This window comes from Trypanosoma cruzi, genomic scaffold (assembly GCF_000209065.1).
Source record: "Trypanosoma cruzi strain CL Brener 1047053517021 genomic scaffold, whole genome shotgun sequence".
Classification (NCBI taxonomy): Eukaryota; Euglenozoa; class Kinetoplastea; order Trypanosomatida; family Trypanosomatidae; genus Trypanosoma; species Trypanosoma cruzi.
This window is the reverse complement of record NW_001849471.1, coordinates 118,372-131,584: the sequence shown is the minus strand read 5'-3', so window position 1 is coordinate 131,584 and position 13,213 is coordinate 118,372. Positions and strand designations below refer to the sequence as shown.

General features: G+C 53.7%; 4 non-coding genes across 4 annotated transcripts, besides 9 other annotated features; 2 read left to right on the top strand and 2 right to left on the bottom strand.

Moving 5' to 3' along the window:
- Positions 1–1,179: part of a sequence feature (heterozygous, non-Esmeraldo-like haplotype) that runs on past the window's edge.
- Tc00.1047053508693.140 lies at positions 394–465 on the bottom strand. The gene has a single exon. It is a non-coding gene; the product is annotated as a tRNA-Pro (tRNA).
- Positions 528–607, bottom strand: Tc00.1047053508693.130. The gene has a single exon (XR_008255565.1). It is a non-coding gene; the product is annotated as a small nuclear RNA (snRNA) U6 (small nuclear RNA).
- Tc00.1047053508693.120 lies at positions 728–799 on the top strand. The gene has a single exon. It is a non-coding gene; the product is annotated as a tRNA-Thr (tRNA).
- Positions 883–955, top strand: Tc00.1047053508693.110. Its single transcript has one exon. It is a non-coding gene; the product is annotated as a tRNA-Asn (tRNA).
- Positions 991–1,168: a mobile genetic element.
- Positions 991–4,325: a mobile genetic element.
- Positions 1,180–13,213: part of a sequence feature (areas not merged during assembly with more than two copies in the genome that could not be assigned to a particular haplotype) that runs on past the window's edge.
- Positions 9,054–9,082: a microsatellite.
- Positions 9,081–10,079: a mobile genetic element.
- Positions 9,953–10,079: a mobile genetic element.
- Positions 12,622–13,071: a mobile genetic element.
- Positions 13,141–13,197: a sequence feature (T-rich).

Here is a 13,213-nt window from a genome sequence, read left to right as displayed (position 1 = left end):
TTGTTATTGTTTGTTTGTTTTTTCGTTGGATCAATAATGGAAAAAAAGGACTCGCAAAGGGGTCGCAACGGGGGACAATGGAACGGAAAAATCCAGGGCGCAATGAGGGGACCAATGCTGTTAAGCACCCGGTCTCCTTCGTAGCCGGAAAAAAAAAAACAACCACTTGAAGCAAGATCCGGCGACTCCCGGACCGTGTCGCGGGCAAACCCCGCCGAGCTGAGGGCGGCAAAGATACAAAAAAAGAAGTGGTGGGAAACAAACGGCGAAAACCCTTCAGGTTCCTCAGCCATTACCTGGCATTCCTTTCCGCCTCGTGGCGGACCACGGGATTTGAGCTCAAAAGCTAAAAAATTTCCATTTACTTTTGCCGTGACTTTTTGGGAAAAAACAGGGCCGCTACGGGAATTGAACCCGTGACCTCCTGTACCCGAAACAGGAATCATACCACTAGACCAAGCGGCCAACAACCACCGCCGGCCTTTAGAACCTCTAGATGCGACAAAATGCGCAAAAACAGAAAAGCCATATCTCTCGAAGATTGACATCAGCCTTGCGCAGGGAGAGTGCTAATCTTCTCTGTTGAATTTCCAGATTGTGGATGTCCTTCGCTGTGACACGAAGGCTCCAACACGCGGAAAGCCCAAAACTACCAAAGTTGTTAAAAAAGAGTAAACACCGTATTTGACAACTTTTTTTCCGCGGCAAACTAAAACCGCTCCAGCGTGGCCGCTTAGCACAGTGGCAGTGCACCACTCTCGTAAAGTGGGGGTCGCGAGTTCGATTCTCGCAGTGGCCTGCTTTTTCTCTTTTTTTTTTTTAAGAGAATAAATAAACAAGGATTTTGTTTCTTATCAGTGGAACTTTTAGAGTTGTGACGAATCCTCCCTGGCGCAGTCGGCAGCGCGTTAGGCTGTTAACCTACAGGTCGTTGGTTCGAATCCAACGGGAGGAGATTTTTTTCGCTCCATTTTTTTTTTTTTTTATTCTAGGAGCTTGTGAAGGGAATGATCGCGGGAGAGCTGGCTAACTTAATTAATGTATGTTTATATCCTGATAAATGAATGCATTCTTTATGATACTCTCTACCGTATGAATCCTTTGGGAAGAATGCCACTTTGTAGGGGCGGGGAACCGATAGAGGTCAGATAATATTTGTTTTTATTTTTTACAGACACAGCCAGGTAAGCTTAAGGAAATGACTTTGGTCCCCTACACACCCTCCGAGTGGTGTGATATTGGCGCCCGTCTCTGGGACATGGTGTGCCAATGTGGCGAGACCCAGGTGCAGATGACGTTCATTAATGGTAACCAGCTGTCGGACGAGACGTTAACTGTGGCCCCATCATCCACAGGCTTATGCTTGCTCATGGACCTATCTCTAAAGCATGGCAGGGTTCTACTCTCATTGGACATATTGCGAATCTACGGGCGCCTCAGATCCCTAATTTTGAGACAAGCGCTCCTGCCCGCTATGGGGGCAGCCCGGGAGTTGGGGCACCAACAAGGGCTCATCACTGCTGAAAGGGAGCGCCTGAATTTTGATTACGCAAACGCCGTCGCGGACGTGCAGAATCGAAATGCTCAGCTTAACTCGCAGTTTCAGGAGGCGCATCACAACCTATCGGTAAGGGAATCCAATATCGCCGGGGCCGGCAACCAGGACCTAGAACCACAACAGCAGTTGGAGGCCGATCGCGCCCAATTACGGGAGCTCGAATTCAACTTGGGAAGACTCACCGCTCAACTCCAGGAACGGGAGGCACGCCATAATGCACAACAAACCGTGCGGGATGCGGAGACGGCGGTGCGGGGCGAGTCCCCCGCTACTCGACACGTTGCCAACGATGGCGGAACTACAATACCGCATCAAACGGATATCTTGATGGCAGGAGGCATGCCTAGCAGTGCGGCCCGACACAGCTCGGCGGCTTACAGACGCCCTCACGGCAATGTTGGGAGACCACATTTCCACCCCTCCACGCCGTTGCCTTCCCGCACTTCTCCCCTGGACGCCCGATTGCCTATGGAAGAGGACCGCGGTTTCTGCGCATTCGACGTCACTACGTGGCCCTCGCGTGCATGGAATGAGGGCGCCTCCGGAGTCATTATCGACCTCCGGTGCGCACACCAATGCCGGCAACAGGACAACGAGCAGGTTAAACTTGCCTTTGGCAATTTGCTCGAGTGGATCGGCGCGCTGGAAGGCGGGCAGGATCCCACCGATCGAATCATGAATTTGGGGAGGTCCCTACTGAATACATTCCGGATGCAGCTCACAATTGCATCCGATCCCGGCATCCGGCTTTCCAAACTGCGCGCCCGTCCTCACACCGCTGTTCACCAGACGGACGCTTATGCGAGGGAAGCCCAGCTTTTCGTCGATCGGCGAGAAACCCAACGCACTTTGCGATGCCAACGTTGTCATACCTGTGGACACGAGGCATATACATGCAATGCGCGCCCGAGAGAGAATTACAATACAGGCGTCCATCAAAAAACGGCAGAGGGGCTGCTGTACGCCCCTCATGAATGCTGGCGACGGCAGCCCCACCACCTCCCATCAATCCTCACAGGCGTCGCACCGCACCGCCGATGCTCCACCCGATATTTCAAATTGCCCGACGCAATCGTCGGGAAGGGCAATGGAGCTTATCCGTAAACGACGCCCGACTGTGGTACGACGAAACACCGACAGTTCCGCTTTGGACCAGCCACACAAGGAAAGCGAACGAGGTGGCTCGAGAGATGTGAGCGCCGTCAACGTGGGAGCAGAGAATGTCCCTTGCGGGGCAATTCACAACTTTTTGCCGCACGCACGAACAGCCGATAAACGAGGAGAGCTGTGCGGCCTTTTTGATGGCAATCGAAGTCGCGCCATCGACCCGACCGCAGTACGCCAGGATGCTGCGGTCCGTGTTGGAAATGAATGGAACTCCGCTGGGCATGGCGATTCTGGGGTTATAAAAGATCGCGGCGCGATCGGAGACGAAGCAAGCGCGCCCCTTAACAAAGGAAGGGATGAATCAAGTAATCCGCAGCCGGACCGATTGGAAGCAGTGTGTTGTCTTACGACATGCGTGGATAACGGCGAGTCGTTGGTTTGAGATTGCGGCCTTAATCCCCAACAATTTCACAATGGAGCCGGACGGAACCTTAATTTTGGATTGGTCCGTCGCGCCGAGGACGGCGAGGGCGGATCCCCACCGCGCCTCGCGGTTTGTGAGGATACGAGGGCAGGACGTGTTTGACATTATAAAGTTATGCGGGACACTTCAATAAAAGGAAAAGCTTACGGCTCTTACGACTGCTCAAGTCGAACGAGCTTTGGATCCTTTGGAATGCCACGGCGCATTCCATAAAGCGCGGTGCGTTGCGGCACGCCGCTCAAATCGTGGAGACACACAATTTGAACCCACACGTGATCTCGCTGTTGGCGAAGCACGTCGATCCGTTCAACCTTCCCAAAATACAGTTCGATATTTGTGGAGGTACATCACACTGCTGACCCAGGTGTCGTCGCTGGTCGCATTGATGTGAAGGGAGAAACGGCGGAAGGGCAGGAACCCTAGTTGAGAGCGGAGGAGCGTTTTTTCCATGATTTTAATCACAATCATGCTGCTACAATAACGAGACGCGCCAAAAGGACGCGTCTGGCCACTCCACAAGATGAACACGCTATCCCGTTACAGCAAGTCAACGTGCCCGTATTGAACCTAGAGTGGATTAAAAGTCGGTTGAACCCGGCGACATTGGAGAGTCTCATGCCAGTTTGGGGACTCGTCGGGCGGTCCCCTTTCCCACCGTCTTCCTCCGGTAAAGCGCGCGAAGGCTCACGGAGGATTCCAACCGCTGACGCGAGATTGTTAAGAAAAGCAGGAATAATCGAGGACGCTTCGTCCACAATAACAGGCGGATGGATAATGCCCCTTTTCGGTTGTGGAGGAGAAAACCACCGATTTACGACGACGGATCGCGTGGCCACGCGACAAGAGCAGAGACGACCCTTATGAGGCTAATGTTCCTCTTTTACACATTTCCCATTATTCGCCACCTGTGATGGCTGAGGCCGCTTCCTGCCTGGATGTAAAGTCGTCCTTCATAGTCTCTTTACCGCGGGAGACTCGGCATCTCTTTTGATGCCGCGTGGAGGACGACACGCTGGTGGAGCTGACACAGCTCCCAGTGGGATACAAGGCTGGCCCAGGAATTCTCCAGATTATTATTACTTCAGCAATTGCGGGGATGACGACGGTGGTTCACCGCCTCCGGGCCGCACCTCCATTGGTGCGCGTCGACGAATGGATCGATGATATGCGCATTGCCCTGGCTCAGCCGGCCACCTCAACGTGGTGCCAGGGTCTAGTACTCTTTGCTAGAGAGGAAGCCAAGCGCCTGCTGCCCATCCGCAGCTCGCGGAGAGGCAGGAGGCGCCGCACAAACGGGTCGGAAGGGCACCAGATGGAGCCATTTACGTGGCTGCCCGCGGAGCGGTATTTCTATCCGCTGCTGAATTCCATCGGCGCTTATCAGCGCTATACATACCGTTTGCGTGCCGTATGTGACGCGCAACGACAAAAGCTACTGCTAAGCGGAGACATTGAGCAGCACCCAGGCCCCATAGCAGTACTCCAGATGAACGTTTCTTGCCTCACGCCGTCAAAACTCGCAACATTAATGGCGCAAGGAGCAGACATAATAGCCATTCAGGAGGCTTGGAAGTCGTCAGAGCAGATCGCCAGCATGCACACTGGAGATTATGTGCTCTATGCACAGTCGCGCATCGGCAAGGGAGGCGGTGTGGCGGTGCTGGTGCGGAAAACTCTCCGCTCCAAGCGTATACCTCTCACCATCCCCCAGCATGACACCAGCCTTGAAGTGGTGGTGGTCCAGGTTGCTCTGGACCAGAACCGTGATCTTATTGTAGCGAGTGCCTATATGAGACCACCACCGCAAGTAACGCAATCCTTCAGGCGGTTAGTAAACTGCCTTCCAGCCTCGTCGCCGCTCCTGCTGCGTGGGGATTTCAACATGCATCACCCACAGTGGGAGCCATTCTTGGAGACTTCTCCAAGCGAGGTTGCTGCAGAATTTTTAGAACTGTGCACGGATGCGGGACTCACCTTGGTTAACACCCCTGGTGAGATCACGTATGCCCGTGGCACAAGAGAACGATCCTGTATCGATCTGACATGGTCAAAGCATTTGACTGTGTCGGATTGGTCAGCTTCCGTGTCGCCGCTTAGTGATCATTATATGCTGACATTTACGCTGCATCAGGCATTTAAGAATACCATACCTTCGGCACCGAAGTTTTTCTACAGTTGGGGGAAGTGCAAGTGGGATTTATTCATCAAGGACCTCGATGCACAACTTCCGGCATATGACTATAAAAAGCAGTCCACCGGCATCAAAGCTTTCACGAGAGCGCTTAGAACTTCGTATCGACGGCATTGCCCCCGCGGCATGCACAAGGACGGTCCCAGGCTTTGGGACGACACTCTCGTGGAGGCAGAGCGGATTGCTACCGACAGCAAGGCCCGCTATCTACAGTTACCGACGCCCGACCGTGAGGCAGAAATGCAACGGACAAGAAGTCAATTCTTCCTCCTACTCCGAGAGCGCTTGCGCAACACGTATCTACGTCGCATCAGCAAGTTAAATCCAGGCGAGCCACTCGCATGGAAATACATTTCCGGACGAAAAAAGGCATCACTTCCATCTCCCACATCAATGTTATTAGGAGATGGTCAACACACTTATAAAACAGCAAGGAGAGCAGCGAATGCTCTCAATCGCATCTTTTTTCCATTTCACCCCTCTCACAAGGCAGTTAGGTTTTCCAAAGGCATCAACAGACAGAGTGCATCCTTGAACATTAATGCTTCTTTTCTTTTTGGGCAGCAGAACAACAACGAGTCTGCCGCTACATTTACTTCAGTTTCTTCGCTCTCATCGAGTTCTGAGCCACAGGTTAAAAACGAAGCTGCCACCACATCTGGTTTAGTTGCTCATCTTCACTCCCCTCTTGATGCACCTTTTAATCGTACGGAACTGCTTGCTGCGCTACGTAATACGCCGTATGGCAAGGCCCCCGGACCGGATGAAGTCTACAGTGAGGCACTGCGACATATTTCGTCAAAGGGCCTCCGATTCCTTCTTCGTTGCATTAACCACAGTTGGACGACCGGTACGATTCCGGTTGAGTGGAGACGCGCTACCATCGTTCCACTCTTAAAACCCGGTAAGTCGCCGGAACTGCTTGAGTCATATCGACCCATCAGCCTTACCTCCATTGTGAGTAAGGTTGCTGAGAAAATGGTACTGAAGAGATTGCTTTGGGTGTGGACGCCGCACCCCCACCAGTATGCATATCGTAGTATGCGTACCACGACGATGCAGCTGGCACACCTGATACACGAAGTGGAGCATAATAGAAATCACTATTTCCAAGTGAGCCTTCCCAAGAAGAGCGGTATTGGCAATCAGCTCCACTACAGACCCCATCGGACTCTGCTGGTGTTGGTTGATTTCAGCAAGGCTTTTGACTCCATAGATCATCGAGTCCTCAGTCGCTTGCTGGCTAATATTCCGGGGGTGAATTGTAGAAGGTGGCTTAGAAACTTTCTATGTGGTCGCTACGCGAAGACACGAGTTGGTCACAGACACAGCGATCGGCGTCCCATGCTGCGAGGAGTTCCTCAGGGGTCCGTACTGGGACCGTCTTTGTTCTCCCTTTACGCACACCCACTTCTCAATCTGCTGAACAGCTTTGCGGGTGTCACAGCAGACATGTATGCGGACGACCTCTCTATTATCGTTAAGGGGCAGTCCCGGGAAGACGCCATTCCCACTGCCAACATGGTTCTTAAAAAGCTGCATGCGTGGAGTCAGGAAAATGGCCTGGCCATCAAACCGTCAAAGTGTGAAGCCGCTTGGTTCACACTATCCACGCACACGGAGTCAGATTATGATCGTGAAGGAAGGTGGCCCCTGGTAGTGGCTGGATGTCAAATCCCAGTCATGACCATGGGGGCGTCGCGAACTACGAAGCTTCTCGGCATGGATCTCGATCCACGACTGACGCTAAATGTGGCGGCCACCAAGCAATGCGCCGCCACTTCGCAACGGATATCGCAGCTACGCTGCATAGCGCACAAAGAGGCGGGACCATCTCCACATGACCTACGCACGTTCGTCATTGGATACGGTGCTCCAAATTACGCTATGGCAGCGAGCTCGTATGGGCAGTGGCGACGTATTCAGCGAAGAATGAGATGCAGAAGACGTACGCAACTCTGGCACGCATTGTCAGCGGAGTTCCGAGCACTGTCGACCCGGAATCCGCACTGCTGGAGGCTAATATGCCGCCGCTCCACGTCCTTTGCCTGCGCGCGCGGCTCTCAATATTTGAGAACACACGCGCATGTCAGATGGACTGGATGCGGAGACCCCCGCCTGAGCCACCACCTCGCGCCGGTTTCCGCATCTCGCCATTATCTCGGGACGAGCTATATGCCTTCGTAGACGCATACACAAAGGACTATGGCATCACCGAGAGCTCACCACGCGAAGAGCGGTTCTTTCGCAGCTCCATTCCTCCCTGGTTTGCGGCCTCCGCTCACCGGGTCACCATCGGTGTGGAACTTCCGATAGACCACTCAATAACGGACGAAGAAGAGCTGATAAGGGAAAAGCGCAGAGTCAGCAAAGAGGCTCTAGCGCTGCACAGCCATCGTCCGTGGATACTTGCGACCGATGGCGGTGTCGACGTTCCCAAGTCAGCAGGGGTTGGAATACTGCTTTCATCCCTCAACTCATCGGAGATAATAGAAAAGGCCAGCATAAACTGCGGTGCGCGCCCATGCAGCTACAGGACGGAATCCCGTGCGCTGCTTCTAGCCCTAGAGAGGCTGATGATCCCTCGTATCCGCCACAGGCGTAAAACCCTGCTTGTGGTTACGGACAGTCAGTCTCTTCTAGCGGCTCTAAACAAGGGCCCGCTCAGTCAGACAGACTGGACGGAGGATCAGATCTGGCAGCGTCTATTGACACTGACGCGTGCTGGCTGGTCCGTGCACCTGCAGTTTTGTTACGGACATTGTGGAGTACATGCTAACGAGCCTGCAGATCAGTATGCGACGCAGACTATGGAAAGTGGACAATACACGGAGCAAGGAATCGCACCCTTATGGCATACGGATCTGCTGACATGTTTTACTACCCAGCTCACCAACAAGTGGCGTAGTACCATTCGTCAAGACACTCATCGCTACTTGCTTTGCGGTACAAGGCCATCAGATCTCAGCGGTAAGGACCTGATCACTCAGGAAGTTCTACACCGTCAGGAACTGGTTCGCCTCGCTAGCGCAAGGTGCGGGGAATCTGAGCTCTGGGGCCGACTATGCTGGGCCGTGAGAGATTGCACGAACCAATGCCGTTTCTGCAACGTCTCACCGGAACAGTCTGCATATATGCGCTCTAACAACGATCCAACTGCACTGGGGACGGACACTGTTCCCCCGTCGGCGAGGGAGGAAGACGTCTCTCCAGTAAGGAGACGGACCCTCACACGCCGTCGGAAGGAGAAATGTCCGCACTGTGATTCTACATTGACGGGATTCTCGGGTCTCGTCAGTCACTGTCGGTCATTTCATCCGGAACATCCTCCACCGCTTCCCGAGCTCAAATGTGATTTCTGCGACATGGTTTTCCCCACACGGAGAAGCACCGCACAGCACAGAAGTCGCTGCGCACACAACCCAGACGCCACACGGCATCGAAACAGCAGTGCCAGGAGGCGATCTCTGCTGCCGCAGGATCAGCCAGCTTCCACAAGCACGCCAATCGGCCCGCAGGAAACCTTGCACCATCTGCTTCCAGAATTTCCAGGCACCTTGGCTGTGCGTCAACGGCTGGGCATTGAACAGGACCTTCGCCTCGGAAATTTCTCTCAATGGCAGTTGCTTCATAGAAGGAAACTTTTGTCGTTGCTCGACCACCTCTTCGGCACTCAGATGGCACTGTATAGCTAGACGCGCTGGTAAGAGTAGAAAAAAAAAAAAAAAAGAAAAAGAAAAAATATGCGCATTGCAGGGTCGATAGGCGATGTGACATTGTGGGAGGCCCAAGTGCTTTGTAATGCGGACAGTTGTCACGCCACGATGGGGAGGACCGCGAATCGGGCGCCACGCATTACGCCTTCCTGGGGGTGCAGTTTGATCACACTCACCGGGCGGTGTCCCTGAGTGAAAGGTTTGTCCGGTCTGTATGCGCCATGCCGGCGCTCAATTCTTCAACCATCGCGGGAATGGAGGTTATGGCGTCATGCTTTTTGTATGCGGCGGCCATTTTGTGCACGCGTTTATGCGAATACTACTTTTTCATCAAGGCAGTGCGACGGTTATCCGCACTTAACCGGGGGATTGTGCAGGAGACATCCCCGGCGAACGTTCCGCCGGCAGCGGTTGGTTTGGGCGAGAGGTTACGACACATCATCGAGAATAATCGTAAGCGAATCATCAATCCCACTGAAAAGTCATCGGCCGCCATCATCACGGACGCATCGCTCCATGGATGGAGAGCCGTTTTTATTCCAGACTCCGGCGACGTTAAAATTGCCGGGGGGAAATGGGAGAGGAAGCCTTTTCTTATCATGCAGGCCGAGGCACGCGCGGTACGCTTAGTCTTATCGGCTTTTTCCGCCATCTTGCCATCCACCATGGACGTTTGGGTGAACACTTCGCTGCAAGGAGCGGCGAATAAAGGCAACTCGAAATCGCACGCGTTGACTTGGGAGCTGAAACGGATATATGAGTTTGTTGACTCTCGCGGAACACAGGCATCCTTTGCTTACGTGCGGTCAGCGGAAAACCCCGTAGACGGCATATCACGCGGTCGTGTGTTTTTACACTTCAGGACTTGGCTAAAGGGGTGAAACTTGCGAAGGGGAGCGGCGGGGTCTTGTGGTTGGAGGACCCCAAAGTCTGCCACTTTGCAAGCAATGCGTATATATTTATCCTATCCGAACAAAGTGAACGGGCCACGATTGTGGCTAATGGATGATGTATATACATATGTATCTACAATTACTTGTTGTTAAATTTTGAGGATATGATGGATCCATTCTTATTCCATTCATTCCTTTCTTACTCCTATCTTGTTTGGTTCCCATTATTGATAAACTCAGGATTCGGCCTGCGGCACATAAAATCATTCCCATATCCAAAGAGAGATTCCCCGCACCGCCGCGCAGCATCGTACGGGGGCCACACCATCCACACCCTCAGCCGCATGCTTTCGGAGAAACGCGGCCTCCCTCAATCCTCGTCTTCGCATCGTGCTTCAAGGCGGCGCTCTTCGTCTCGCGGCTGAAGGATACACCGATGGCTTCACACCACTTGGAAAGGGCTTCCTGTTCTCCCGTTGGCGCCACTTCTTGGCCGCACATTGGTCCCGCCGAACCACGCTCCTCCGCAGCCCGCTGGTTCGGATACCGCAAATCCAAACAGGAGCCCTTACCACGCGCGGCGCCACAGACTGCGGTCTTGCCATCTCGGGGCCTTCCGCCAAGACCCTCGCGGTGGTGCGGGGAACTTCCGGACAACATTCGTGGCCCGTGTGGAGGCGAGTCAATTCCACAAGATCCACAAATCTCACTCGACAGTGGAAACTCGCCCCTGCATATCCGCCAAGAGAGCCGCCTGTAAAAAGGCGCGACCGATTCCAGCAAAGCGGCGGCTTGGTCCCATAATGCGCTAAGATACTGGGAAATGTGAAATGGCGGAGCAACCATGACCTCTGCGCCCTCATGGGCGTTCTTTGCCTTTGGCCACGCGATGAACCGCCATCCCCGCACTGACGGCTTGTCCAACACCGCCGGCCCACCCCGCGACAGGCCCCCCCATGGCTCTACAAATAATACCCGCCCTTTCCACAAGCAGCGCATGCTGTGCGGAGTTCCGCAAATTCAGTTCTTTCCCATCGCTCGTCGAGGTGACGGATCGTAACACGGTGCCCTTCCACAAATCGTCACACACATTCGTGTGCCGTTGGATTCATCCGCCGTCGGATCCACTTCAGGGAGTAAAAGTGCACACGTCCACTCCTCGCCGGGGCAGGCAATCCCCCTCCTCCTTCCGCAACGCAACCCGACAACTATGGGTGCGCCAAACGATGCTCTGGCCCTCAGAAAAGATGGTCGTGTGCCATCCTTCCCCGGCGCCAATTGTGCCCACAGCACCGTCGCACGGTGCGCCAACTCGTTTCCACCAACGGTGTCAACCGCACGACGTGTTGGGGAGGTGGCCCACGGCATCACCACGAGCGCAGCGCTGAGAGGAACCCATGCCGCGCGGCCACACCCGGACATTGATGACGATGTCCCGCCTGTGCCGGTCCAGAAGTCATTGCTTCCGGGGCCGAAAGTCCTTTTTGTGTGTGTTTATAGGCCTCCTTTTGCAGCTTCACTCGGCACGCCGTGTTGCATTGTCCAATCCAATCACGTTTGCGGCATCGTGCTTCATTGGGCGGGGGTGCGCCATGCTCTTTCTTTGCTCTCTGAACCGCCTGGAGGAATGGGCGATCCCATTTCTGGGCATTTCGACAGCACCCTGAATATCCTCGGCCCGCGCTCCGGCATCGTTATTCGCTGTCCGGGGGATCCATTTGACTGAGTGTACGCAGTCGCCCTGACAACCGGCGAGATTCCATGAACATCTCCTCCCCGCGAATGGCGCACACCCAGGACGCACCGTTCTCACAACTCTCTGCATGCCGGGGCCTGGCGCAGCCGACGTCGCAAAGGTGGCCCAAGACGCATCCAGGAGCTGTGGCCAGGCGTTGCATCCACTATGCATTCCAATACGCCGTCAAATGGTGCGACTGCGATCCTCCGTACAAATCCCCGCCTCCCACGGATTCCCCACTTGGTTCCCCGTGTGCCGAGTAACAGCTCTAATTCCTCCGGCACGTCATGAATTTGTGGGATCTTCCGATTGTCTCTGCCGTATGAAAAGCATTCCAACTTCCCGTGGCAGAAGCGGTGGAGACTTGTGACGCGCCTGGCTGAGTGCTGATGGTCGCCAAGTTGTCGTCCCATTGATTGATGTGGGCAGCTCTTGCATCAGCGCCAATCCAATGCGCTCCGCACGGAACTGCACGTGGGCATCTGAGCTGCACGCCAATATTTTTTATCCTCCAACTGAGACCAAGCGCACTCATATGGGCATTGCAGTGCCAACCGCCTTCCTTCAAGTGCTGCCCACTTGCTCCAAACAGCGGTGTGCTTCTTCCTCTTCGGAGAGGCTCGAATGGACTCAGGGTTCCTCGGAGCGGTGATGGCAGCCACAGAGTGTCGCAACGAGGTGCAATTCATCCCTTTGTCCTGGAACCGCCTTGCGGCTAGTTCACCGCCCGCTAATGGTGAGAACGCCGCCCACGTGGTGGCTCAATGGCGGGCTAGTTGCTGGGCAAAGACAAAGTGTCGTTGGACACACAACCTCAGAGTGTGGTTGTGGGCGTGTGTGTCTCGTGAATGCCGTCCGAGTCATGAATTCACCCACAAATTCCTCCCTCAATAAATATTCTTTGCACTAGGCCTCAAAAGAATAGATAGGGGAGAATAATCGCCTGGACCGCTGGACGAATCCTAAAATTATCTAAAGAAAACAAGCAAGACGGGGAAAAGGGGTAAATGGAGAGGCAGCGGATTCGCCACATCCTCAATGTTTGCTCCAAGTAAATACATGTGTATTCGGAAAGCCACTCTCCTGACACGGCGCAGTCTATTCAGATTGGTGATGTTTCTTCCTTGAGAAGTGGAAAGTTTTGTGCTCATCCAACCACAAGACCCCGCCGCGCGGTAGGAATCAAAAGCGGATGAGTGGGAAAGCAAAAAAGAAAAAAAGGCATTCGTCTTGTCGTTATCGGTTCCTCGACTCCTTCCATCGCGGTGTTGCAGAGCTTTCAAAAGATGGGCAATTATCGTAAATAAATATATTCGCTTCATCAGGAGGATATATTAGTTTGGGCAACCAACCTTCCTCGCGTTCATTCTCTCCACAAGCTCCTAGAAGAAGACATTATTATTGGGTGTTCCTCCAGACACACACCCGTTCACACCATTCCTCTCACAACCATAAAAAAAAAAAAGGGAAAATGACAAACAAATTCAAAAGGAAAAAAAAAAAAAACAAACTACGCTCCAACGATA